The sequence below is a fragment of the Delphinapterus leucas genome, chromosome 4 (genome assembly GCF_059928025.1).
Source record: "Delphinapterus leucas isolate spDelLeu-1000000601 "Yukka" chromosome 4, BTC_Dleu_Yukka2, whole genome shotgun sequence".
Taxonomy (NCBI): domain Eukaryota; kingdom Metazoa; phylum Chordata; class Mammalia; order Artiodactyla; family Monodontidae; genus Delphinapterus; species Delphinapterus leucas.
Genome location: NC_143132.1, coordinates 51,989,089 through 52,014,692, shown reverse-complemented (window position 1 = coordinate 52,014,692; position 25,604 = coordinate 51,989,089).

Genomic DNA, 25,604 nt, shown 5'->3' with positions numbered 1-25,604 from the left:
TGGGTATATGCCCAATAGTGGGATAGCTGGGTCATGTGGTAATTCTATTTTTCGTTTTTTAAGGAGCCTCCATACTGTTCTCCATAGTGGTTGTACCAATTTATATTCTCACCAACAGGGCAAGAGGGTTCCCTTTTCTCCACACCCTCTCCAGCATTTGTTGTTTGTAGATTTTTGAATGATGCCCATTCTGACTGGTGTGAGGTGATACCTCATCATAGTTTTGATTTGCATTTCTCTAACAATTAGTGATGTTGAGCAGCTTTTCATGTGCCTCTTGGCCATCTGTATGCCTTCTTTGGAGAAATGCCTGTTTAGGTCTTCCGCCCATATTTTGATTGGGTTGTTTTTTTTTTTAATACTGAGCTGCATGAGCTGTTTATATATTTTGGAGATTAATCCTCTGTCCATTGATTTGTTTGCAAATATGTTCTCACATTCTGAAGGTTGTCTATTCATCTTATTTATAGGTTCCTTTGCTTTTCAAAAGCTTTTAAATTTCATTAGGTCCCATTTGTTTATTTTTGTTTTTATTTCCATTACTTTAGGAGGTGGGTCAAAGAAGATCTTGCTATGATTAATGTAAAAAAGAGTGTTTTTCCTATATTTTCCTCTAAGAGTTTTATGGTATACAGTCTTATATTTAGGCATTTAATACATTTTAAGTTTATTTTTGTGTATGGTGTTAGGGAGTGCTCTAATTTCATTCTTTTACATGTAGCTGTCCAGTCTTCCCAGCACCACTTATTGAAGAGACTGTCTTTTCTCCATTGTATATCCTTGCCTCCTTTATCATAGACTAGTTGACCATAGGTGCATGGGTTTATCTCTGGGCTTTCTATCCTGTTCCTTTGATCTATATTTCTGTTTTTTGTGCCAGTACCATATTGTCTTGATTATTGTAGCTTTGTAGTATAGTCTGAAGTCAGGGATTCTGATTCCTCCAGCTCTGTTTTTTTCCCTTAAGATTACTTTTGCTATTCGGGGTCTTTTGTGTCTCCATACAAATTTTAAGATTTTTTTTTCAAGTTCTATAAAAAACTCTATTGGTAATTTGATCGGGATTGCATTGAATCTGTAGATTGCTTTGGGTAGTATAGTAATTTTCACAATATTGATTCTTGCAATCCAAGAACATGGTACATTTCTCCATCTGTTTATGTCGTCTTTGAATTTTTTCACCAGTGTCTTATAGTCTTCTGCATACAGGTCTTTTGTCTCCCTAGGTAGGTTTGTTCCTAGGCATTTTATTCTTTTTTTTTTTTTTACAAAGGTGAATAGGATTGTTCCCTTAATTTCTCTTTCTGATCTTTCATTGTTAGTGTATAGGAATGCAAGAGATTTCTGTGCATTAATTTTGTATCCTGCAACTTTACCAAATTCATTGATTAGCTCTAGTAGATTTCTGGTGGCATCTTTAGGATTCTCTATGTATAGTATCATGTCATCTGCAAACAGTGACAGTTTTGCTTCTTCTTTTCCAAATTATATTCCCTTTATTTCTTTTTCTTCTCTGATTGCCATGGCTAGGACTTCCAAAACTATGTTGAATAATAGTGGTGAGAATGGACATCTTTCTCTTGTTCCTGATTTTAGAGGAAATGCTTTCAGTTTTTCACCATTGAGAATGATGTTTGCTGTGGGTTTGTCATATATGGGCTTTATTAGGTTGAGGTAGGTTCCCTCTATGCCCCCTTTCTGGAGAGTTTTTTATCATAAATGGGTGTTGAATTTTGTCAAAAGCTTTTTCTGCATCTATTGAATGATCATGTGGTTTTTATTCTTCAATTTGTTAATATGGTGTATCACATTGATTGATTTGCATATATTGAAGAATCCTTGCATCCCTGGGATAAATCCCACTTGATCATGGTGTATAATCCTTTTAAAGTATTGTTGGGTTCTGTTTCCTAGTATTTTGTTGAGGATTTTTGCATCAATATTCATCAGTGATATTGGTCTGTAATTTTCTTTTTTTTTTAGTATCTTTGTCTGGTTTTGGTATCAGGGTGATGGTGGACTTGCAGAATGAGTTTGGGAGTGTTTCTTCCTCTGCAACTTTTGGAAGAGTTTGAGAAGGATGGGTGTTAACTCTTCTCTAAATGTTTGAAAGGATTCACCTATGAAGCCATCTGGTCTTGGACTTTTGTTTGTTGGAAGACTTTTAATCACAGTTTCAAGTTCAATACTTGTAATTGGTCTGTTTATATTTTCTATTTCTTCCTGGTTCAGTCTTGGAAGGTTATACCTTTCTAAGAATTTGTCCATTTCTTCCAGGTTGTCCATTTTATTGGCATAGGGTTGCTTGTAGTCATCTCTTATGATGCTTTGTATTTCTGCGGTGCCCATTGTAATTTTTCCTTTTTCATTTCTAATTTTATTGATTTGAGTCCTCTCCCTTTTTCTTGATGAGTGTGGCTAAAGGTTTATCAATTTTGTTTATCTTCTCAAAGAAACAGCTTTTAGTTTTTTTGATCTTTGCTATTGTTTTCTTTGTTTCTATTTCATTTATTTATGCTCTGATCTTTATGATTTCTTTCCTTCTCCTAACTTTGGGTTTTGTTCGTTCTCCTTTCTCTACTTCCTTTAGGTGTAAGGTTAGATTGTTTATTTGAGATTTTTCTTGTTTCTTGAGGTAGGACTGTATTGTTATAAACTTCCCTCTTAGAACTGCTGCTGCTGCATCCCATAAGTTTTGGATCGTCATGTTTTCATTGTCATTTGTCTCTAGGTATTTTTTGATTTCTTCTTTGATTTTTTCAGTGATCTCTTGGTTATTGAGTAATGTATTGTTTAGCCTCATGTGTTTGTGCTTTTATGTTTTTTTCCCTGTAATTTATTTCTAATCTAAGAGGTTTGTGGTCATAAAAGATGATTGATATGATTTCAATTTTCTTAAATTTTCGGAGGCTTGATTTGTGACCCAAGATGTGATCTATCCTGGAGCATGTTCCATGTGCACTTGAGAAGAAAGTGTAATCTGCTGTTTTTGGATGTAATGTCCTATAAATATCAATTAAATCTATCTGGTCTATTGTGTCATTTAAAGCTTGTGTTTCCTTATTTATTTTCTGTCTGGATGATCTAACCATTGGTGTAAGGGAGGTGTTAAAAATTCCCCACTATTATTGTGTTACTGTTGATTTCCTCTTTTATAGCTGTTAGCATTTGCCTTATGTAGTGAAGTGCTCCTATGTAAGGTGCATATATATTTATAATTATTATATCTTCTTCTTGGATTGATCCCTTGATCATAATGTAGTCTCCTTCCTTGCCTCTTGTAAAGTTCTTTATTTAAAGTCTATTTTATGTGATATTAGTATCACTACTCCAGCCTTCTTTGGATTTCCATTTGCATGGAAATTCTTTTTCCATCCCCTCACTTTCAGTCTATATGTGCCCCTAGGTCTGAAGTTGGTCTCTTGTAGACAGCATATATGTGTGTCTTGTTTTTGTATCCATTCAGCGAGCCTGTGCCTTTTTGTTGGAGCATTTACTCCATTCACATTTAAGGTAATTATCGATATGTATGTTCCTATTACCATTTGCTTAATTGTTTTGGGTTTATTTTTGTAGGTCCTTTTATTCTCTTATGTTTCCCACTTAGAGAATTTCCTTTAGCATTTGTTGTATAGATGGTTTTGTGGTGCTGAATTCTCTTAGCTTTTGCTTTTCTGCAAAGCTTTTGATTTCTCCATCGAATTTAAATGAGATCCTTGCTGGGTAGAGTAATCTTTGTTGTAAGTTCTTCCTTTTCATCATTTTAAATATATCATGCCACTCCCTTCTGGCTTGTAGAGTTTCTGCTGAGAAATCTGCTGTTAACCTTATGGGAGTTTCCTTGTATGTTGTCATTTTTCCCTTGTTGCTTTTAATAATTTTTTTTGTCTTTAATTTTTGTCAATTTGATTACTATGTGTTTCAGCCTGTTTTTCCTTGGGTTTATCCTATATGGGACCCTCTGTACTTCCTAGACTTGGGTGGCTATTTCCTTTCCCATGTTAGGGAGGTTTTCAACTATAATGTCTTCAAACATTTTCTTGGGTCCTTTCTCTGTCTCTTCTCCTTCTGGGACTCCTATAATGCTAATGTTGGTGGATTTAGTGTCCCAGAGGTCTCTTAGGCTGTCTTCATTTCTTTTCTTTTCTTTTTTTTTTTCTTTATTCTGTTCCGCACAATGAATTCCACCATTCTGTCTTCCAGGTCATTTATCTGTTTTCTGCCTCAGTTATTCTGCTATTGATTCCTTCTAGTGCATTTTTCATTTCAGTTATTGTATTGTTCATTTGTGTTTGTTTGTTCTTTAATTCTTCTAGGTATTTGTTAAGCATTTCTTGCATCTTCTTGATCTTTGCCTCCATTCTTTGTCCAAGGTCCTGGATCATCTTCACTATCATTATTCTGACTTCTTTTTCTGGAAGGTTGCCTATCTTCACTTCATTTAATTGTTTTTCTGGGGTTTTATCTTATTCCTTCATCTGGTACATAGTCCTCTGCCTTTTCATCTTGCCTATCTTTCTGTGGATGTGGTTTTTGTTCCACAGGCTGCAAGATTGTAATTATTCTTGCTTCTGCTCTCTGCTCTCTGGTGGATGAGGGTATCGAAGAGGCTTGTGCAAGCTTCCTTTTAGGAGGGACTGGTGATGGGTGGAGCTGTGTGTTGCTCTGTTGGGCAGAGCTCAGTAAAACTTTAATCCACTTGTCTGCTGATGGGTGGGGCTGAGTTCCCTCCCTGTTGGTTATTTGGCCTGAGGCAATCCAGCACTAGAGGCTACGAGGTCTTTGGTGAGACTAATGGTGGACTCTGGGAGGCCTCATGCCAAGGAGTACTTCCCAGAACTTCCACTGCCAGTGTCCTTGTCCCTGTGGTGAGCTACAGCCACCTCCTGCCTCTGCAGGAGACCCTTGAACACTAGCACGTAGGTCTGGTTCAGTCTCCTATGGGGTTACTGTTCCTTCCCCCTGGGTCCTCATGCACACACTGCTTTGTGTGTGCCCACCAAGAGTGGAGTCTCTGTTTCCCCCAGTCCTGTCAAAATCCTGCAATCAAATCCCACAATCCTTCAAAGTCTGATTCTCTGGGAATTCCTGCTCCATTGCTGGACCCCAGTTTGGAAGCCTGACATGGGGCTTAGAACCTTTACTCCAGTGGGTGGACTTCTGTGGTATAATTGTTCTCTAGTCTGTGAATCGCCCCCCCCAGCGGTTGTGAGATTTGATTTTATTGTGATTGTGCCCCTCCTACCATCTCACTGTGGCTTCTCCTTCAGCTTCAGATGTGAGGTATCTTTTTTGGTGAGTCCAGTGTCTTCCCGTCGAAGATTATTCAGCAGTTAGTTGTGATTCCGGTGCTCTCTCAAGAGGGAGTGAGTGCATATCCTTCTACTCTGCTATCTTGAACAAATCCTGGGAAACATTTTTTTTTTTAATTGAGGTATAATTGACAAGTAACCTTATATTAGTTTCAGGTGTACAACTTAACAATTTGATGTTTGTTTATATTATGGAATGATCACCACAATGAGTAGAGTTAACATCCATCACCATAAATAGTTACAAAATTTTTTTCTTGTGATAAGAACTTTTAAGATCTACTTTCTTAGCAATTTTCAAATAGGCAATACAGTATTATTAACTATTGTCACCATGCTGTACATTACATCTCCATGACTTATTTATTTTATAACTGGGAGTTTGTATCTTTTGACTCCTTTGCTCAGTTTTGCCCACCCCCCCAACCCCCTGCCTCTGGCAACCATCAATCTCTTCAGTGTAATTGTGATGCAGGAAGCATCTTAAGTGTTTTTTAAAATTACAAACTTGCTTGTTTAAGGTATTATACCCACATATTTTATATGCAAATTTATTCCCTGTCCTCATAAGTAACTATGTAGTCTGGAAATTCTTGGTAGTGGAAATTAAAAATAAAGTAAAACCTGTTTTTTTTTTCCATTCTATCTCTGATATTTTTTATACTTACTCCCTTCTACTTTTGATTCTTTCTTTGATGGCAGATTATAGGATAACTTTTGTGTAAGTGTTTTAGTTTTAGCTTTATTTAAGACAGAGTAAAATGTATAGATAATGATTTAGCTTAGAAATGGAACACAGCTTCAACAATAGTAAGACCTATGGCTTTTTTGTCCAAATTTTGTGGCATATTTTTAATGTGGTGTTCACAAAAGCAGTGTAACCTGTAAAATACTAGATATTTATTAACATCTAATATATATTAGGCAATGTGTAGACAATGAACTTATAGGTATAATAAGATGCAATGGAAAACAGACCTTGTTCCCTTTCAGTAAAACATTCTTTCCAACATTTGAGACGTTTGCAAAGCACAATATGCTTATTAGAATAAAAGATATTATTTTAAGAAGAAATGCTGTGAATAAGGAAGCTCATAATGTACCAGCAATAGATTGATACACCAGAAGTTATTGATGGTGTAGCAGCTAACAAAAGCGATAATAAAAATCACTGGAAAAGATTATTTCAGTCGCTAAAAACAAATTGAGTATGACTCAAAAGAAGGAAAACTCTAATAATAAGTTCCATTAGGGTTTAAACTCCCAAAATATGATACCCCGTATGATTTACAGATGAACCAAAGGAAGGAATAAGGATATTATCTGTCATTACATACAGGAAAGAAAAAGAAACTAGATTGGAAATGCTGTTCTGCCCTAGCATCAGGCCTGGTACACACATGAGTCTATTTAGGTGGGGAATGAAGGGAATTCATGAGGGATGTAGGCCTTGATTTTATAATTTAAAACTAAAATCAAGACCAATCTGACACTATCTTAGAATATAAATAGAAAATTGTAGCACAGTTTTTCTATCAGCCAGCTAGTTGGTGAACTTTTTACTACTTTCGGGTGCTTAAACTTCAGTTCCCATGTCTATGCTCACAAAATGTTCCCATGCACATAAAAAAGGTAATTTCATGCCCAAGTGGAATTTTCTGCTTGCATTTTGCATGTAGAATATTCATTTACATAAACAAATTCATGTTTTGAGGAAACACACTTTGTGAGTTCAACTTAGGTGTCAATGGATGAAAAATTTCCTGAATATCAGGTCTGGTTAGATGACTTGAGACAAACCTTTTGTTAGTTAGCCAGTCCCCTTCCCTAACTTGTTAAATGCTATTCATCAATTTTAGGCTTTATGAATCTCCCTAAATTCCTTCCATGTATGGTTCAATTAGTACATTGTACCATTGCCTTTTGTAAATTAGGACAAAACTAGAGACAAATTGAGAACAAAAGAGTAATGCTATTGTGATATTATGAACTGAAGATCATGTCTTTTAGGTAAAAATCTTGCCCCAAAGGATGGAAATTCCCATTTTAAAGAGAAGATGTGTTTAATAAGTTGTTAAAATACGAAGTTAAGAAAATGAATCAGAATATTAGATCTGTAAGAAATCTTGGCCTTTACTCTGTCTAATCCTTTTGATTTGCACAGATTGGTTGATGGTTAAACCACAAAATTTTCCTGTATATTTCCCTTCATCGTGTTCTCTCCATAGAACATAAAATTTGTAGGGGAAGAAACAGCTTCCCTCAACCCTCTTAAAGTCCCTGGCTGGATCTGCAAATTAAACTGACAAAGACAGATTAACAGGAAAGAAGCATGCAGATTTATTTAATATAAATTTTATGTGACACAAGGGACCTCATAAGGAAATGAAGACCCAAAGAAACAGCTAGACCTGAGTCTTTTATGCTAGTTGTGGAGGAACATGGTAGGTTAAGGAGTATGAGGTAATCATAGTAAACTAGAGAAACTTAGCAAACCCTGTTTGTTAGGGTTCTTCTCAGCATCCTTTGTCTTCAGAGATAAGGATACTCCTTTCCTCTGGGTATAGGGAGGGCACTTTTATTGAGAGTTTTATGGCCTGTTTCAGGGAAGAAGGGTGGAGGAGGGGGAGGTCAGTGTGACTTTCTGCTTCTAACATTTTCCAAACTCCTTCAGCTTAAGATATTCAATACACCAAGATGCCATATTTTGTGGTAGCATGTCCTAAACCCCATAACATCCATTTATAACAGGAAAAAAAGTTTATCATATTGCCAAATATGGTGGGTGGATTAAAGTTCCTGAGACAAATGAGTGATCAAAGAAATGGGAAGGAGGGCATGTCTCAGAATCAAGAAACTTGGTGATATATACTTAGGTATTTATACTAGTTTTTATGCATTTTTTGAAAAGACCATCTTGGACTCTGTGAACATTGTTTGTATGTTCAAATACAATTTAAAATTGTATTTGTCTTTTCAACTCTGTCCTTAATGTTGGTATGACAGTTCTTTTTATAGTTTGCACAATTTCAGACTTGAAAAAAATATAATACCCTAAACTTTAATTCAAAAGATTATGAAAATGTTCACATGCACTCACTGCCTTAAAAATCCCCAAAATCCATGAAGTAGAATATGACTCATTTATACTTTCCTTTGTCCACCTACCTTGGTGTTCTTGGCTAGAGCTGCTTAGCTACCTACCAATTCTTTCCTACCGGTAGCAAGCAGATCCTTCCCCAAAACAGTGTCATCTTTGCATGTTTTATGCCCCAGCTAACGCCTGTCCTCCTGTCCTCCATTTGACATCCCACTCATCTCAGGTGCCCTAACACTCACATGTGGTTAGTAAGTAAATTGTTATTTTCAAATCAACACTGGTTTTTCATATGTTTGTAGATAGTTTCATTTTTCCCATTACAAGCTCAGGGGACCTCAAGATGTATTAGTTTTCCCCTCATTCCTAAAATACAGGTATAGGAATCTTTAAAAATCTTTTTCTTGGGCTTTCTTAGAAATTGTTGTGAAGGAGTATATCTAAAATGCGATAAGTTAGACAGGAACCCGGTACTCAGGCATTCCTTTTGCAAAACAGTGAACTGAATCTGGCTGCTGATCAAGTAAATCTAGTCTGCTGTGGTCTACACAGTGGGTGGTACTCAAGAGGTCAGCTAGCCTCTAGACATGGACTCAGCCCCCTCCAGGTTCCAAAACACATTAACAGTGACCCTCATCAGGTCCATCCATTGCTACTTTGATGCCAAGCTTGGATTGTGTGAATCGAGACACTATAAGCATCTTTTTCTTCAGTGAGTGTTGGTTTGGAGAACTTCCCATTTCCTCTCTTCTCTCCTTTTGATCCTCACATACTGGTTGATGCCTAGCTCAGAACATTCTCAAGTGCATTTCCCTTCATCATATCTTCTCCACGGAAGCCAGATGCATCAAAGAGAAGATTCTGTTATAATGAAAAAAGTTGTTTAAAGGAGTTAAATCACCTGAGACCAGTGGCTGATCAAAGAGTTGGGAAGGAGGACACTTCTTAGGGCCCAAAACCCTGAAACAATTGCTCCATCTTATGGACCCACAGTTTGACAAGTTTTTGTGTTAAGATTGAATTTCATTTTGAAGACCCTGAAGTAGTAAGAACAAGGGTTTTCCAATAATTACCTTCTTTCTCTTTTCTTTTATAAAGATTTATGGTGTTTAGGAAGGTTGCATTAAAGTTGCAGATAATCTATGTATTTCCTCTCCTCCCCTCTCCTCTACTCTCAGCTTGTCTTCTTTTTTATTTCATCACATTTCTGCTGTATCTTTCTGGTCAAAGGGGATGATCTCCTTTCTGAGTGCTTAAGCTTTCTAAACCCGTATATTCCTTTCCTTTTACCTCCTCTCTAAAAGGTTCTTCACTCTTTTCCTTCACAAAATACTTGATAGCTCATTAGATCCAGGCTCTAAACAACCAAATAATCTTATTCCTTTAGAAATTTTATATCCCTTCTCTAGATGACGAAAAGAGTTTCCACACTGAATCTTGTAACACAGTGAAAAACATACAAAATCATCAGGAAGGAAGGGGAAAAAATTTGCATTCAATAAATCTGAAGATTTACATCCTTCTACATTCAGAGACTAGGTTTCTTGTTCTCTGAATTTAAATATAAGCTAGATCTTTAGGAATTTTCTTCTATTTCAAAGCTAGAATGCTACTCTGATCTCTCATTAGTAAGTGGCATATTATTTCTTCAGCCTCTACTCTGTTCAGTCCTGTTTATGAAGTTCTCTTATCTGAAGGGATCTTAGTGGTGTTCCCATTGTTACTACTCCATTTACAATAAAAAATAATCTTTTATTTTTTTAGAAGAATGAATAATCCAGCCTTTACACCACATTTCCCAGCAGTTTAGTTAACAGATTGCCATTGTGATGTAGAAAGCTGTTACCTCTTGCACTATTGACCAAGGACAGAAAGCTTCTTAAGGGCATCTTCATGTTGCCCTATTACTGTATGATTAGGCATACTTTATATTTGTTTTATGTTAACTATTGCACTGTATCATTTGTAAAGTATAATTCATCAAAAAGTATGCTGTTTTCACTTCCAAATAAACTCCTCTCCCTCCTCCCCTGCCCCCACATGCAAATACAGACTCAGAGACACACATATATTCTGTCTGTACTGACCTCAAAGCCATAACCACAGAGATACCCTTTATCGGGTGGCAAAAAGAAAGAAAAAGCCTCTTGAGGCCTGGGTTTGCAAGCCTAAATTTAAAAGGTGACATTAATGCCATCAAAAGGAATATATTTTCTTACAGAAAGATCAGAGTGCAAGATATATCATCAAACGAAACTGGACCCTCAAGTGTTCTTCATAGCTCATAATTATTGATTGGAATGGCAAATGGAGTAATTTGTAGGCAGCTAGCTTATGACACATTGTAATGAAGAAGCCATATGTAAAAGTATGTGGAATTAACAGGAGCAGTGTTACTCCTTCAGCATTTTAGATGAAAAACACATGCAGTTTTGAAACTTCAGATTTGCTATTTCAAAGACTGCAAGAGCATCTGTTAGGTATTGTATGATCTCATCTCTAACACAGCACAAGCAGTCAGCTTTTCAGCATGTCAAACCATAACTAAGTAAGGAGCCAAAAAATGAGCAGGCAGGTCACTTTTCACCTCATTAGCACAGCAGGAGGGGGCTTTGGAAAACTAGATGCTAGCAGAAGCCGAGGGGCTTTGCTGGTATCTTTTTTGAATAACAGAGAAAGGACCCAACTGTGTACTCCTTCTAACTCTGTACTGTTCTTTCCCATATAACCCCTTCCCTTTTTTTCTGACCTTTCATCAGTTTGACCCCTGTAGTGTTCATAAACCATCACAAATTTCTGTCTGTGGAATAATTTTTCTCTACTTTTCCACGTGGTAGATCTTGGTTTTAATACAATTGTATTCAATATGACATGAATACACAGTCTTTAATGTTCTTGACAAGATTGAAATTCAGGGTCCTTTGGACACAAACATAGAGAAGATAATGGGAAAGCAGCTATCATTACATTCTATGAGCTGCTTCTTGCATTTGTAAAACTATCAAAAGTTTACTTTCTGTTCTGAAATTTGTTTTCTATTTCTTCATCTTTCATTTCCTTTATCAATCTTATCATCACAATGGTGACTCCTTCATCAGCCTCCATCAGCCTTAATTCCTGGGTGACTACAGTATTCAGACGCTTCTGCCAACCCACAATGGACAAAATATATATAATTTCTTTTTTAAGCCATTAAAATTTGGAATTATTTGTTACACAGCATAATGTAGCTGATCCTGAGTAAAAAATGAGCTAAGATGTATTGCACGAGGACATTGTACCAGGCAGTGTGCTAAATACTTTATAATCACTGTCGTGATTTCATAACAATGGTATGTGGAAGGTGCTACACTCATCCTCCTTTCAGAGTGAGAAAACTAGAACTTGTAGGTGTTGTTTTCACACCTCTCCTGCGCCATCCCCAAATCCTTTTGCATCATCTCCTCTTCTAGCCACTGCCTCAGAAACCAATTCCAAGTCTACTTCCTTCTTGCCCCAGGCTTCTCCTGCTCCACTGCATGGGGCGACCACAACTCTGCTCTGGGAAAGCGCATAAACAGATCCACATAAGCAGGATATGGACCAGTGAAGTCTGGTGGTATTAATGCCTGACCCAAGGGTCAGGAGACAACAGCAAGTGTACCCCTGACCTCCTTTTTCCCCATTGCAAACAGTCCTGAGACATATTACATAAGATTCCTCATAAAGGTCCTAAATTCAGTGTTCAATTTGATAAGACAGTTTTTGAACTGGCTTTTTTTTCATTCTCTTTAATTCCCATTGTCCTGCATGCCTTTTCCCTCAGATCAGGTAACTAGGCAAAGTACTGGCATGTAAGCCTTTTTCTCAGACTCTACTTTGAGTAGAACCAAGAAAAAGACACTAAGTGATTCACCCAGGACACAAGGCTTCTGTGCAAATCTAGGATTAGTGAAGGGTAAAGGTGAAAAGCATACCCCTAATAACTATTAGGCACTGCCTTAGTGTATGTTGTTACAATTTTCATTTATTTTGTACCATGACAAGTCCATTAAGTAATTGGCTCCTCTTTGGCACTTGGTGTTTTCTCACATAATGATGACTTTATATGTGTTCCATTAATATGTATCATTCTTTCTTTTCCTTTTTTTTTTTTTGAGTGAACACTTTCTTATTTCTTTACAAAACATCTTCCATGTTCTGACTTTTGAAAAAACAAACATTAGTCTACATTTTAGGCTTTAAATTTCCATTTTTAATGTTACCTATATAGCAGTATATTACCCATATGCTCTTCTAAAGACTTCCTATCTTGGGATTTCTACAAATAAATGTTTATAACACTCTATCTATAGAGACTAACATATTACAGTATACAGAAAACAAGATTGAGAATTTGCACCAAGAGAGGCAAATGTGTAATTTAAAATTTTCTGAGTCATCTTAAAAGAAATAAATTGTAATAGTCGTAATTAATTTTATAATGTTTTATTTAATCCAATATATACAATATATCAAAAATATTATTTCAACAAATAATCAAGATAAATAATTATTATTGAAATGTTTTGCCTTTTTTATACTAAGCCTGTGAAATCAGGTGTGAACTTTACACTTAACAGCACACCTCTGTTTGGTCTCACTACATCTCAAGTCCTCAATAGCCACATGTGGACAGTGACCAGCACATGGGACAGTGCAACCAGCTCTAGAGCTTGCTATTTTTGCTTCTAACTTAATAATTCTTCCAGTCATAGTTTACTTTACCTGTTATATATGAGGATTTTTTGGTTCTAACTTCCTGAATATGTTTAATCATTTGGAGAAATATTTTTCAGATCAATTTTTTAGAACTTGATTTCCTCTGCTTCATTTACTATAAAGTGCCTAATGAAAACCTGTAGTTTACTTTATATCAAACGAATATTTGACGATTGTACAACTTCAGAGCCCAGTTGCAAGACAAATATATCAGACAATGCACATTGAGAGTTTAATCTTAGGATGGTCCAATTTAAAACATGTTCCAGAAATACACTATGTTCATAAGCTGAAATTGTCTGTATTATTTAATGCCCCAAGCATTAATTTACTAAGATAGCCTAATGTCTAGGAAGAGGTACTAATACAGCCAATAAAATGTTTACAGAGCAGTTCAATTTGAAGAATTACTTTATCAATTTTTTTAATCTTTTCTGAATCAGATTATTTGTCTGTAAAATTGGGATAATATAGTACCTACCTCATAGGAACATTATAATAATTGATTAGCTAATACCTAGAGCCACTTAGAAATATGACTGGCACCTAAATAAGCCTTCAGTAAATGTTAGCTATCATTATTATTACAATTACTGTTTTATAAGAATTATTTTTCCTAAAATGAAAATGTGGTAATCCAACTATTTTGAGTAGTGCTATAACTAACAGTATTACCATTTTGAGTATTGAGTATTAGAGGCATAATTTGTACATATAATAAGACTATGTATAGAAGCATATATGTAAATACATATATACTTGAGTATAAACCATACTTTTTTCTCCATCAGAAAAATATAAGGTGAAATTATAAGATAGCAAGAAGTAAATAATTCACAATTTTCCATCTTCTCCCATTTCCCTCTAAAGGAAAACATTTTCAACATTCTGATCTCAGTTTAATCTTTATTTCAATACATTATCCCTTCCCTGTTAATATATTTGGGTAATTTCAACTACTTACCTACCGTTGGCAAGTTTGTTAGAGAATGCTTATATTCTGGCAACTTTTCAGGAAGAGGTTCATGGCTGATCATTGAGTTGAAGTTATAATGGAACTTACCTGGTTAAATAAATAGACCACGTGTGATTTTATGTGTTCATAAATATCAGTGTGTCTTTTAAGGTAGTGGTGAATGGAGGGCAAAGAGAGTGGTAGAACTGCCATCTGTATGAACTATAGATTATCAGCACTCACAAGAAAAGCGGTAACTTTTCTTAAAAGGCAGTAAAGACCTAGACCTTGACATATTGTTTGACAGAATAGTTCAGCGATTTGTTGGCCCCCAATTTTTTACTATTTCTGATTGTATAGTTGGTGGATAGGATAAAAGTTAGCAAGCTGGGAAAATGAAGCTTTTATGGTGTGTAGGAAAGAGAATTTAATGCCACTGCAAGTAAATGGATAGCTGCTCTTACGCAGTTTAGGTACCACAAAGAAAGCAATTATTTTGACACTGGGTGGAGGATAGTTTAAACTGGGAAGTTACTCATAGCATCCATTATTCAATATTTTTTGGTGATGCATTCTTTTGTCCAAACCAATCATTATTCTTGTAATTATCCCAAGTGCTGTGCAAACTTCTCCTAGAGTCAACTCACTGTGAAACATCACCTTAAATTGATAAGAAGAGCAGAATTCCCTGGAGTTTGGAGAGTTCTCCAAGGGTGCCCACTGGCTCCCCACCAAGAGTTTTAAGTTAAAATGTTCTGAAGTAGGACTTTCCCCTTGTTAAGATTTCTCTTGTAGTACTTTGAGCACTTTCTTATGTCTCTCACCCCACTTATCCCCATAGCCCAGGCTGCATGACAATATTCCCTTTTATTTGGCTCTGAATGGGAAAGCATTAGGTTCCAGTAAGTATACCTGGAGCTGAAATAGTAAGGAGAATCCAGCACTTAAAAAAGGCCAAATCAAGCAAACCTTACTTCCTTTAAGTCGGCTGTCAAGATTATAAACATCATCTATGAATAAAGGTAGTATAGAAAACGTCCAAATGTGTTTTTTTTTCTGATTTTAATAAGCATTACTGAATGGCTAATATATGATATAGTTATTTGAGCTAATAGGTCACAACAATTTGTTGAAAGACGTACTTCCTCCTGTGCCTATCCACTCCACAGTCAAGAATAATGGTTCATTGAATATTGTTACTGGAAAGAAGAGACCTAATTATTGCTATTTACTGAAAATCTCCTGACAGACTGCCTTTTGAGAGAATCTACAACAGTTAAAAATTAATCATGTAGCCTGCATATCAGCATGTTTACTAGTTTATAATCAATTTAATTTTGCAGCAGTGCCAGGCAATGCTTTGAAATGTTTTTTTACAGAGGATCCAGATGTACATAAGGCACCAAAAGTGTATTGTCAGGTGCCTGACTCCAACTCACTTTTCTCCTCAGGAATCTTCAATTATAATGTTTTATTTCACAAAATCACCCCACATTTCTTTTTGTATGCTAAAAGAAATAGAATAGAGCATCAAATTATGTTACACAGCAGAGCTTGAGTAACAGACCAAAAAGGAAAAAAGAAAGGAAAAAAAAAAAAAACTAAGGAAATAGAAATAAAGCATTTGCCAACTGCCAGGACAAATTAAATCATCTTACAGTATGCAACAATGACAATTGCCCTTGAACTACAGCACATTGCTAAAGGAAGATAGAAGGGTATGAAGCTTTAATAGTCAATGAAGGGATTTAAATACCTTATCCTCTCCATTTTCTGAGATGATGGCATGTGGGAAAAAGAAGTGCATGTAATGAGTCTCACAAATGATTCAAATTGCCTTTGGTAAAATATAATGTGACACAGTATGGTTTGATTACCTTTTTGTTTCTGTTTATTGTTTGTTTGGTTGATTTTGTTTTAGTACAGAATTTCATCTTGCTTTTGTCATTGGTTTATAAATGATGGGTTGAGGATCTTAAAAATTGTGTGAATAATTCCCCACATTAAGTGGGAATCTGAAAGAACCCAGGGAAGACTTTTAAATACCCGAGGACAAATCAGAGCCCATTATAAGGAAGAACCCATGGCTCTTACAAATGAACTGAGTTCCAGGATTCTGGAAATCCAATAGAATTTCCTATGTTCCTATAGTTTTGAACTAATCTAAAAAAATGTGTGAGGGATTGGGTTCTGATCCTCAAAACAATGGCATGATAACCTTCCTAGAATGAGTGTGGTGAACTCTTTCTAATCACGTATAAAGATAAGTCTGAATTCTTTATTAATGCATGTAAAACCACCACTAAAAAATAATTTATCTATATTTCCTTATATGTAAAATTTTAGGATGGAAAATTCATTTCAAACTGACTTACAGTTATCTATAAATATTGCATCTCTGTGTAGTCAAACTCCTACATTCCTCCATTTTTCTTTGGGACTCCTTAAATTAATTGACTTCTGGGAAATATTCTTGTTCAGTACTTACTGATATAAGAGGCTTAGTATTTAAAAGTTGCTATATCATGTATTGTGTTCAAAGAAAGCCAATGTTCTGTATAGTAGGGAAAGTGAGTAAATATACTCTAAGTACTCAGAATATAATTCTGAGTTTGAGACTGCCTAGGGCAAGCTACTGTAGATTGAAAGTCAGTTGAGTGCTAGGAGCATATCATCTTTATATTGTATCTTAAAACCATCTCAGTACCTAGCATGTAATTGGGAATCTACATGAGATTGTTTACTTGCAGTAGTAAGATCAACAATAAAACACTCCCTGTGGTGCTGGAATGTCAGCCCAAGGAGCAAAGAACAGTATTGAGTGATCTGGAGTAGACAATGGTTAAAAGTATAGTCAATGAAATTTTCAGCTGTAAAGCCTCAAGTCTTCTAGTGGATCTCTGCCTCTGGGTTAAGATTCAGGAGGTGGAATCCAGTCCAGAGTAGAGATGGGTTTGCTAACAAAAGCAGAGTAACCTATGTCCTGAAAGTTTGAGGCTGGTTAACAAAATGGAGAGATGAAAAAAATGCCTAGTTATCACCATCAGAGAACAAATCTCAACTTGAATTCCTGGCAAGGCTGTTGAAGATGAATCTCACAGCACTGAGCTGGAGAGATCTTTATTGCTCCTTGCGATGGTTTACCCTCCACAATGGAGGTGTAGGGCAGAAATGCAGAATAAGCACCTTCTAAGATGGTATGGAAATCAGGTATCAATTTTCAAAGACATTTTGATGTATGTCTATTTTCACTAGATTAATTAATTTATGGGTTTTCTTTTTTTTTTTTTTTAATCTATAAGATGGGAATGTAACTGCACTTCATGGTGCTGCTGTGAGAATTCAATGAGGTAATGTAAATGAAAGCATAGCTCTCGAGTGTCTGTTACAAAAGAAGCACTCAATACTCACTATGAATAATCTCAAGGTAGTATACATTATATATTACCTGTAGTATTATATCTTATAATTCATAATGTATTGGTAATGATATTAATAATGAGAGTTATGGTTTATTTGGAGATTATTCTTGTTTTAATAAATGATCTTCCAGTGAAGACCTGAAAGGCAGCAGGCCAAATTACTCAAAAATCAGTTCATTACACAGCTAGCTTGTTGAACTATAGAGAACTTTTCTGAAGATTTGGTTTACGGGCTGAGCTGCTTTGAGCTGTTTAAGGCAGCTCCTTTGTAGAGCAGCTGGATTTAATATCTCAAAGATCTTGTATTCCTGGAATTCCCATTACTTGTCAATGGTGGGTTTTCCCTATAATGCATCTCCTGTCTTTATTTTTGCAGAGCTATTTCTGCCCGTCCTACTTTTCCTTCCCTTGTCCCTGCCAGGACTACCTTTGCCCCTTGTCTTGCATGTCTCTCTTTCTAAACTCTTGCTCCTGCCTTTTTAGCCCACCCTTCCCCAGTCCCTTTCTGCCTTGGGTTCTGGTGGATATTCAGTTGCAACAGATTGTCCTAGATACCGTGGAAAGTGTTTGTTGAACAGTTTTCATAAACTGACTATTCTGCACATCAAGCTTTTGGTGAATTGATTTTTGAAAATTGACAGATTGAGAGACACCTTGAAAATTTCAATACTAAAGAATCATATTATTTCCTTTTTATTGAGAGTGTATTTACCTGACTCCATTTTACAACTTTTCTATTCAGCACAGGTCTTCAATTACTGTCAATCTTTTCTTATCTTACAAAATTTTTCTCAAAGTTGTATTTTTTTTCTCTTTTTAGTTCCTTGGGGAATAATTTTTTCTGGGCCAACCAACAAACATGATTAAAGAGTCTATGTGCTTTCTTACAGCCTTTTTTTTTTTATGTGTTGGGGACACCATTGCTCTCTTAGCAAAGTTTGTTTCTGCCCTTAATAATATAAAGATCATTTTTCCTGATAGTAAACTACAGTAAAGCGTTCTTATTCTCCACCTTTCCTTTTCCCTTTTCTTCTTCTCTGTCACTTCTTCCTCCTTTCTCTTCCTGCTCTAAATAGAAAAACATGATCCTCTTTCATAGTACCTATTTTATATTACTCTAAATTCATCATGACCTTGATTCTCTGATGCTGCCCTGAATACGACCTAGTGATACTTGTGAAAATACTTCCTTATTTCATTTGAATAAAGTCTTTAAAAATCTGAGTTATTTTTAGAGCTCCTTTTGTAGCCATCTCAATGTTTTTTTTTATAAACTTCTTTCAAACAGGTAATATGCATTAGTTTTTGAAAAAAGTTACAAAGTTTAAAAACATGAAATAATAAGGACAAAACCACCTCAATCTCACCAAAGATAGCTACACATAATACATTATTAAATTTCCTTCCATTTGTTTATATGCATATATATAATAGGTATTATATATATTATACACACATTTCCTCTTTTAAAAAGAAAGTGGTACCCACTGCTCCCCTTCTTCACAAGATCCCCATAACTTCCACTTCAGCAAATATTCTTCCTCTTTGGTAGAATTCCATTCAGGGCAGAAATTTTCTCATCACTTCTGCCAAACTTCACGGTGATGAAACTGTCAAGCAAAGTCAAGAATGTATTCAAGTCAGTATTTTTAGTTGAATAAGATAACCATCTGTGTTGGTTGCGGTTTTCATCAGTGTGCATTTATTAAAGAAAAGAATGTTTGAATAAATGTATGAATGGGTGCAAACATGAATTAATCAGAGAATAGGCTGTGACAGTTTTCTTTTATGCTTCGTGAATCAATCATGCATTTTCTTCAACCCTCCAAGTAACTTTCTGTAAACCACTGCAGTGATGTCACTTTTGCTCGTTAACTCTAATACCCTCCCTCACAAGATCTTAAAGGACATTTTGCTATTAACTGTATGATGTTGGAAAATAGCACTGAACTTCTCCAACCTTCATCTTCTATAAAGTGGGGCATAATAATTGTACCTTCACGGTCCTCTTTTGAATATCTATATAAAATGTGTATAAAGTCCTTTACAAAGCTTAAGGTGATATATCCATAAATTAACTACTATGATATCAAGAGCAAAGATACCTGACGGCTGCATTTATGTCTGTATTAAAACCACATCCGCTCTCCTGTGTTACTAATGCTTTGTGAATTGGCAGGTAGAGATCTAAAGCATTAGTATTATTTTTTTGGTTATCATTAGAATTTTCTCATTTTCTTATTTTATATCATAATGTTCTGTTTTGCAGTATTTCAATTGATTTTTCTTGGAAATGACTATAATGTTTCAAGCTGAGCATTATAACTTGAAATGATGAACAGTTAATTATGTTATCTTTTAAAAATCTGTTATTATGTAAAAGTCCTCCAATAGAAATAAAGGAGGAGAAAAAATAGAAAATGAAGGATATGCCACAAAAATTTCTGTCATCAGAATCAAAAGAATTAAGGCAATACATTAGTAAATGGGGTTAGGTAATAAAAGCATAGGATCAATTGACAAAAATGTTAATGTGTTATAAACAGAGGCTAAATAAGAGAATTTGTAGGTCCTCAGACACATCACTTTTTATGTCTTTCCTTTTTATTTTTGGCTGCTAAATTCTCCTTCCCCCAACCGGCCAACCAGTAGTTCCCTTTCAGAGTTGAGATCAAGGACTTATGTTTAAGTATGAAGTCCATGTTCCTTTTTTGTATCTTCTTTTTCTAAAATATTCAGGGAAGCTCCTGAAAAGTCAGAGAAATTCACAGCTTATTAAAAAATAAGAATAGTTACTTTGCAATTTCAAGCTTGTGAGAATACCTATAAATAAGAGCCTATGTCCACGTGCCAGAAAAAAGAAAAAACCCAACTTTTTTTGGTAAGACCCTAATGCAAGTACTACAACTAACTATGATTAGTTTAGATCCTGAATAAAAAAGCCTAACACCTCAAATCAAGGCTGGCTTCACAGCCATGTGATCTGACATTGCACTGAAAAGAAACTGTACTTGGTTTAATGCTCTGCTGTCATGTATTAAAATTCTTAATAATTTTAAACAAGGGACCCACATTCTTACTTTTCACTTGGCTCCACAAATTACGTAGCTGGTGCTGTCCAAAATCAATTATTCAGACAGCTTTTTAAGCAAGAGCAAAGTGAAGCTTAAGGAATAAATGCTGTGCAGGTGCCTGCATAATCAACAAGAGATAAAAAATCTACTCAACACCAATGGATGTAAAACATAGCCTAAAAAATTCAGTAGTACTCTTGTGGAACCATCCCCAGCGACAAATGATTCCTCATTCCACAGACTCACAAAATGGTGTAAACAAGTTGACCAAAGGCACTCAAAACTTGAGAATTCCACATTAATTTAGTTGACATTTAAATGAGAAAGAGAGAGAAATAGAAGTAGTGAGAGAGACAACAAGAATGGACTCACTTCCCAGTAAATATCCAATGATGACCACAGAAAATTTACATATTTATGTAATACTAAAAAGAGTCATGCTAAGGTAAAGCAACTCTTAGGATAATGTTGTTTTGTTGCATGAGAATAGCAATAATAGCTAATATAGCAATGTCTTCTTCCTTGTGCCAAGCACTGTTTTATGTGCTGTATATGTATTAACTCACTTAATCCTCAGAAAATCTTACCACATAGGTACTAGTTATTATTCCCTCTTTTAGAGAAAAAGGAAGTTAGGCACAGAAAGGTGAAATAACTTGGCAAAACCGTGGTCAATCTTGCAAGCAGGGTTATACCCTGAGAATTGATGACTGTACCCTCTTCTTTGCCGGTCTAGCAAAAGCAAGCTTTGGCCAGAAAATCATGAAGCTTTTGTATTGAGACCCAGAAATACGATTCAACATTTTCTAGCAATAAATATCAAACCCTTTAATTCTGACTATTGTGTCTTTAAAGAGACCTTTCTAGAAGAAAATATCTTGTCTTAGAATAAACACAGGTTTTGATTTATTTTATTTTATCAAGCCCAGCCCCAAAAGCACAGTTTTAAAGATGGGAATGGTCATTGTCTAATGGTTTTCACAGACTTCTTTTTCTCAGCTCACTAGTCTCTAGATTGAGAGAGAACATACATGGCAAAGGTGATAATATTAGCTTAGACTTCTAGGCTGCCTTGGCCTCTCTCCTCTGCCAATAAACAGATTTTAGTCTCTGGGGCCGTCAGATGAGCAACTTCACAGATGCTAAGCTTCCTGCAAATTAAGCACATGTAGGTAGAAAAAATTACAATAAGAGCACATGCCACCCTGCTAATGGTTTCAGTAGGGAAATTAGTGAATTAAACTGGTGTTGGAAACCAAACCTCTAAATTTTGCTTTTATCCACGTTTTACAACGTATTTAGTTTTTGTATGTACCACAGTGGACTTTTCCTTTACATCAGTTGACAATATGGTCCTTTGTTTTCTTCTTTAGAATGATAGACCGTGTAGCTGTCTGGTTGGCACTCGGAGGTGATCTCTGCTCCAGCCAACTCCTGCAATTAGTTGATGGATAATTCAGCATATTTTTATACCTGTCAAATTAGCTTTATACCAACATCAGCTTTGACAATTCAGAGAGAGAGATCAGTGCCTGTTCACTCGGGTTCATGTGAAAATGGAAAATTTAAGCAGAATAGTTTAATTGCCCAACTTAATGGCCAGGTGTAACCGGCTTCTCTATGTACCCATCACCTGCCACTTTCTCTGGATGGTGGGTTTGTTTTATCCTTTCTTTGTTCCTTTTTGGTTGATGTATAGCACCGTCTCTAATTGTAGAAATTGATTCATCTGTAGCAGGTGAATGAGAACACCACATAACAATGGGCAAAATAATTGAAATGGTGTATCTGAGTTGAAATAGCTCTGTTGACTGTGTTTGGTAAAGAGCCTAATCAGAAATTTCTTGTTGTTTCTTTGAAGTCTTACACTCCCTAGAAAATTGTATTCATCTCAAGTGTTTCCAATATTTGAAATAATTCTGAAAACTCCCTCATAAGCAAAACATAGTGACATTGAAAATTAATATATTTCTCTTTGTCCAAAATTCTTCTAGATAGTTGCCTGAAAATAGTAGGTTCACCATTGTAAGCTATGGCATTGAACTATTTGACCAAATTTTAGTTTTCCTCTACCTCATGAATACAATACATGTGTGTTCACCATTTTTATTTTGATTTTTGTGAGAGATTCAATTAGGTAACATTTATGGCTTTTTCCAGTTGTAGAATTCCATAGCTAACTGCTCAGTCAATGAAGCAATGGGTACATATGAATCAAATAGAAATGCTTATTAAAAATGTAGATTCCGTACTACTCCTCCAAATATTCTGTTTTAAAAGGATCTGGAAGAGCCAAGATATCTGCATTTTCCTATGTTTCCAGTAATTATTAATTCAGGTCCCCTGGAAATTACACTGCCACAAAGTCACTTGAGATGCCTATGGCTTTCCCTTTGTCTTCTGTTGCTCCCTATCATGCTCATAAGCAGCTAAATCCTATGAAGCTTCAAGAAACTTGAGAGCACTGTAGTTGACATTGGATATAGAAACATACCTCATACCTGGAAAATACCATTGAGAGGTTACAATTAGGTATGAATGGATAGAGGTTCACAGACAAACTTGTGTGAAATGAAGCATGGTACATACAAGAGTGTCCCAAGAATTTAGTGAGAGATTGGTCGCTTAGGATTTCAGATGTGGGGGAGGGCTTCCCAGAAGTAGTGATATTTCATTTCTTTTTTTTTTTTTTTCGATACGTGGGCCTCTCACTGTTGTGGCCTCTCCCGTTGCAGAGCACAGGCTCCGGATGCGCAGGCTCAGCGGCCATGGCTCACGGGTCCAGCCGCTCCGTGGCATGTGGGATCTTCCCGGACCGGGGCACGAACCCGTGTCCCCTGCATCGGCAGGCGGACTCTCAACCACTGCGCCACCAGGGAAGCCCCTCATTTCATCTTTGAAGTAACAGCTGGACAGAAGGGAAAGTGAAACCCCAGACCAAGAAACGGCACTAACAAATGAATAGAGATGGACATGCATATTGAATATTTGGGGAGGTGACAGAAAAATCTTGTTAGATGTCTATGGTTACAAGGAGCAACCACCAATTAAAAATGGAAAAAGAAAAATAAGACTGAAGTTTACAGGCCTTCAGCACCCAAGATGCTTGCTTTCTCTATCTCAGGGGGCCATGTAGACAAAAGAGATCTCCTCTTCTGTCAGGGAGCTTTCATCAAACTGCTCTTTCTTTTCGTCCTTCTCTGTCACTATCATGAGGGCCAGCTTAGTCTGCATCTCATAGTACATCATGCATATTTGTGGGGTGAAATGGAGTACCCCATCCATACCGCAGATTCTTGATGAACAATATAGGCATAACTCTTCATGATCAAGGAAATTCAGAATTTCTATGTGTGTGTATATGTGTGATGTGTCACTTAACTAAGAACTAGGACACATACTTTGTTAGTATGACAACAGTAGTGTTAAGTTCTTAAGGATTATAATGAGGACTTCCAGGTTTTGGTTCTGCATGTAAGGAGCATGGAAGTCACCACTGGTTCCCAACAAGTAAAATGTTGAACAGACTGAAAAATCAACATTTCATCTTGGATCCATAAGAGAGAGGAGGACATAGGGCAAACCTTTGCCCCCAAGATTGCAGAGAGACACACGAATACAGAGAGAAGCAGCTTACCAGACCAGAGACTCAGGAGTGGAAACCACTGTGCGAACCAGTGCCTGGGTAGAAAGCCTGAACTGTAATTCATAAATGGCTGGAGGCTCAGTGTGGACAACTCTTGAGAGTTAAAAACTCCAGAGAGACCCAGTCATAGGGGAGCCCCCATAATATTGTGAGACTTACCTCCAGGAACTCAACTAGATTCCCACAGCAAATATTGGAGAAAAATCCCCACATGCTTCCAGCAGGGGGATGGGAAAAAGCACCACTTTTTTTTGAAATTAACCAGAGCATTTTGTTCTTCTTAATGTTGTTCAATAATAAGAAGACTAATAAGAAAAAAAAAATGGTCAAAGGCCTTAAAGACACCTCACTAAAGAAGATTTTGTAAAAAATTAATAAGCTAAAACCTCAATTGAATAGAGTCAGGAGACCAGAAGGGGAAGCTTTTATGCCCTACAAGGATAGCAAAGTCCAACAGAAAGAAGAAAGACTCCTCTTCTTTCCTGACAGGGACTCAGCCAATGAAAAGCCATGGACTCTGTTTACTGTAGTCCTCCCAACTTCCTCCTACTCCCTATAAGAGCCTCCCCTTTCCCTTACAGTTAGGGGACTTGCACATGGCTTGCCATGGTTGCAGATTCCCTAACTACAATTCTCTGCTGATTTCCAATAAATCCATCTTTACTAGAGGAATATCTAGCAGTCTATTTGTTTCAGGTCAACAATAAACAGATGGTAAATAAGCATATAAAAAGTGTTTCACATCATATGTCATCAAAGAAATGCAAATTGAAAGGACAGCGAGATGCCACTACACACCTAATAGAATAGCCAAAATTTGGAACACTGATAACACCAAGTGCTGGCAAGCATGTGGAGTAACAGGAACTCTCATACATTGTTGGTGGGAATGCAAAATATTACAGCCACTTTGGAAGACAGTTTGACAGTTTCTTATAAAACTAAATATACTCTTACCATATGATCCAGAAATTGTGCTCCTTTGTATTTACCCAAAGGAACCGAAAATTATATTCACAGAAAAACCTGCATATGGGTGTTTATAGCAACTTTATTCATAATTGCCAAATTTTGGAAGCAACCAAGATGTCCTTTAGTAGGTGGGTGGATAAATGAACTGTGGTACATCCAGACAATGGAATATTATTCAATGCTAAAAATAAATGAGCTATCAAGCCATGAAATTACATGGAGGAAACTTAAATGCACATTACTAAGTGAAAGAAGCCAATCTGAGAAGGCTGCATACTGTATGACTCCAACTAAATGAGTTTCTGGAAAAGACAAAACTATGGATACAATAGAAAGATCCTTTGCGGTAAGGGGTGGGGGCAGAAGACAAAGGATTTTTAGGGCAA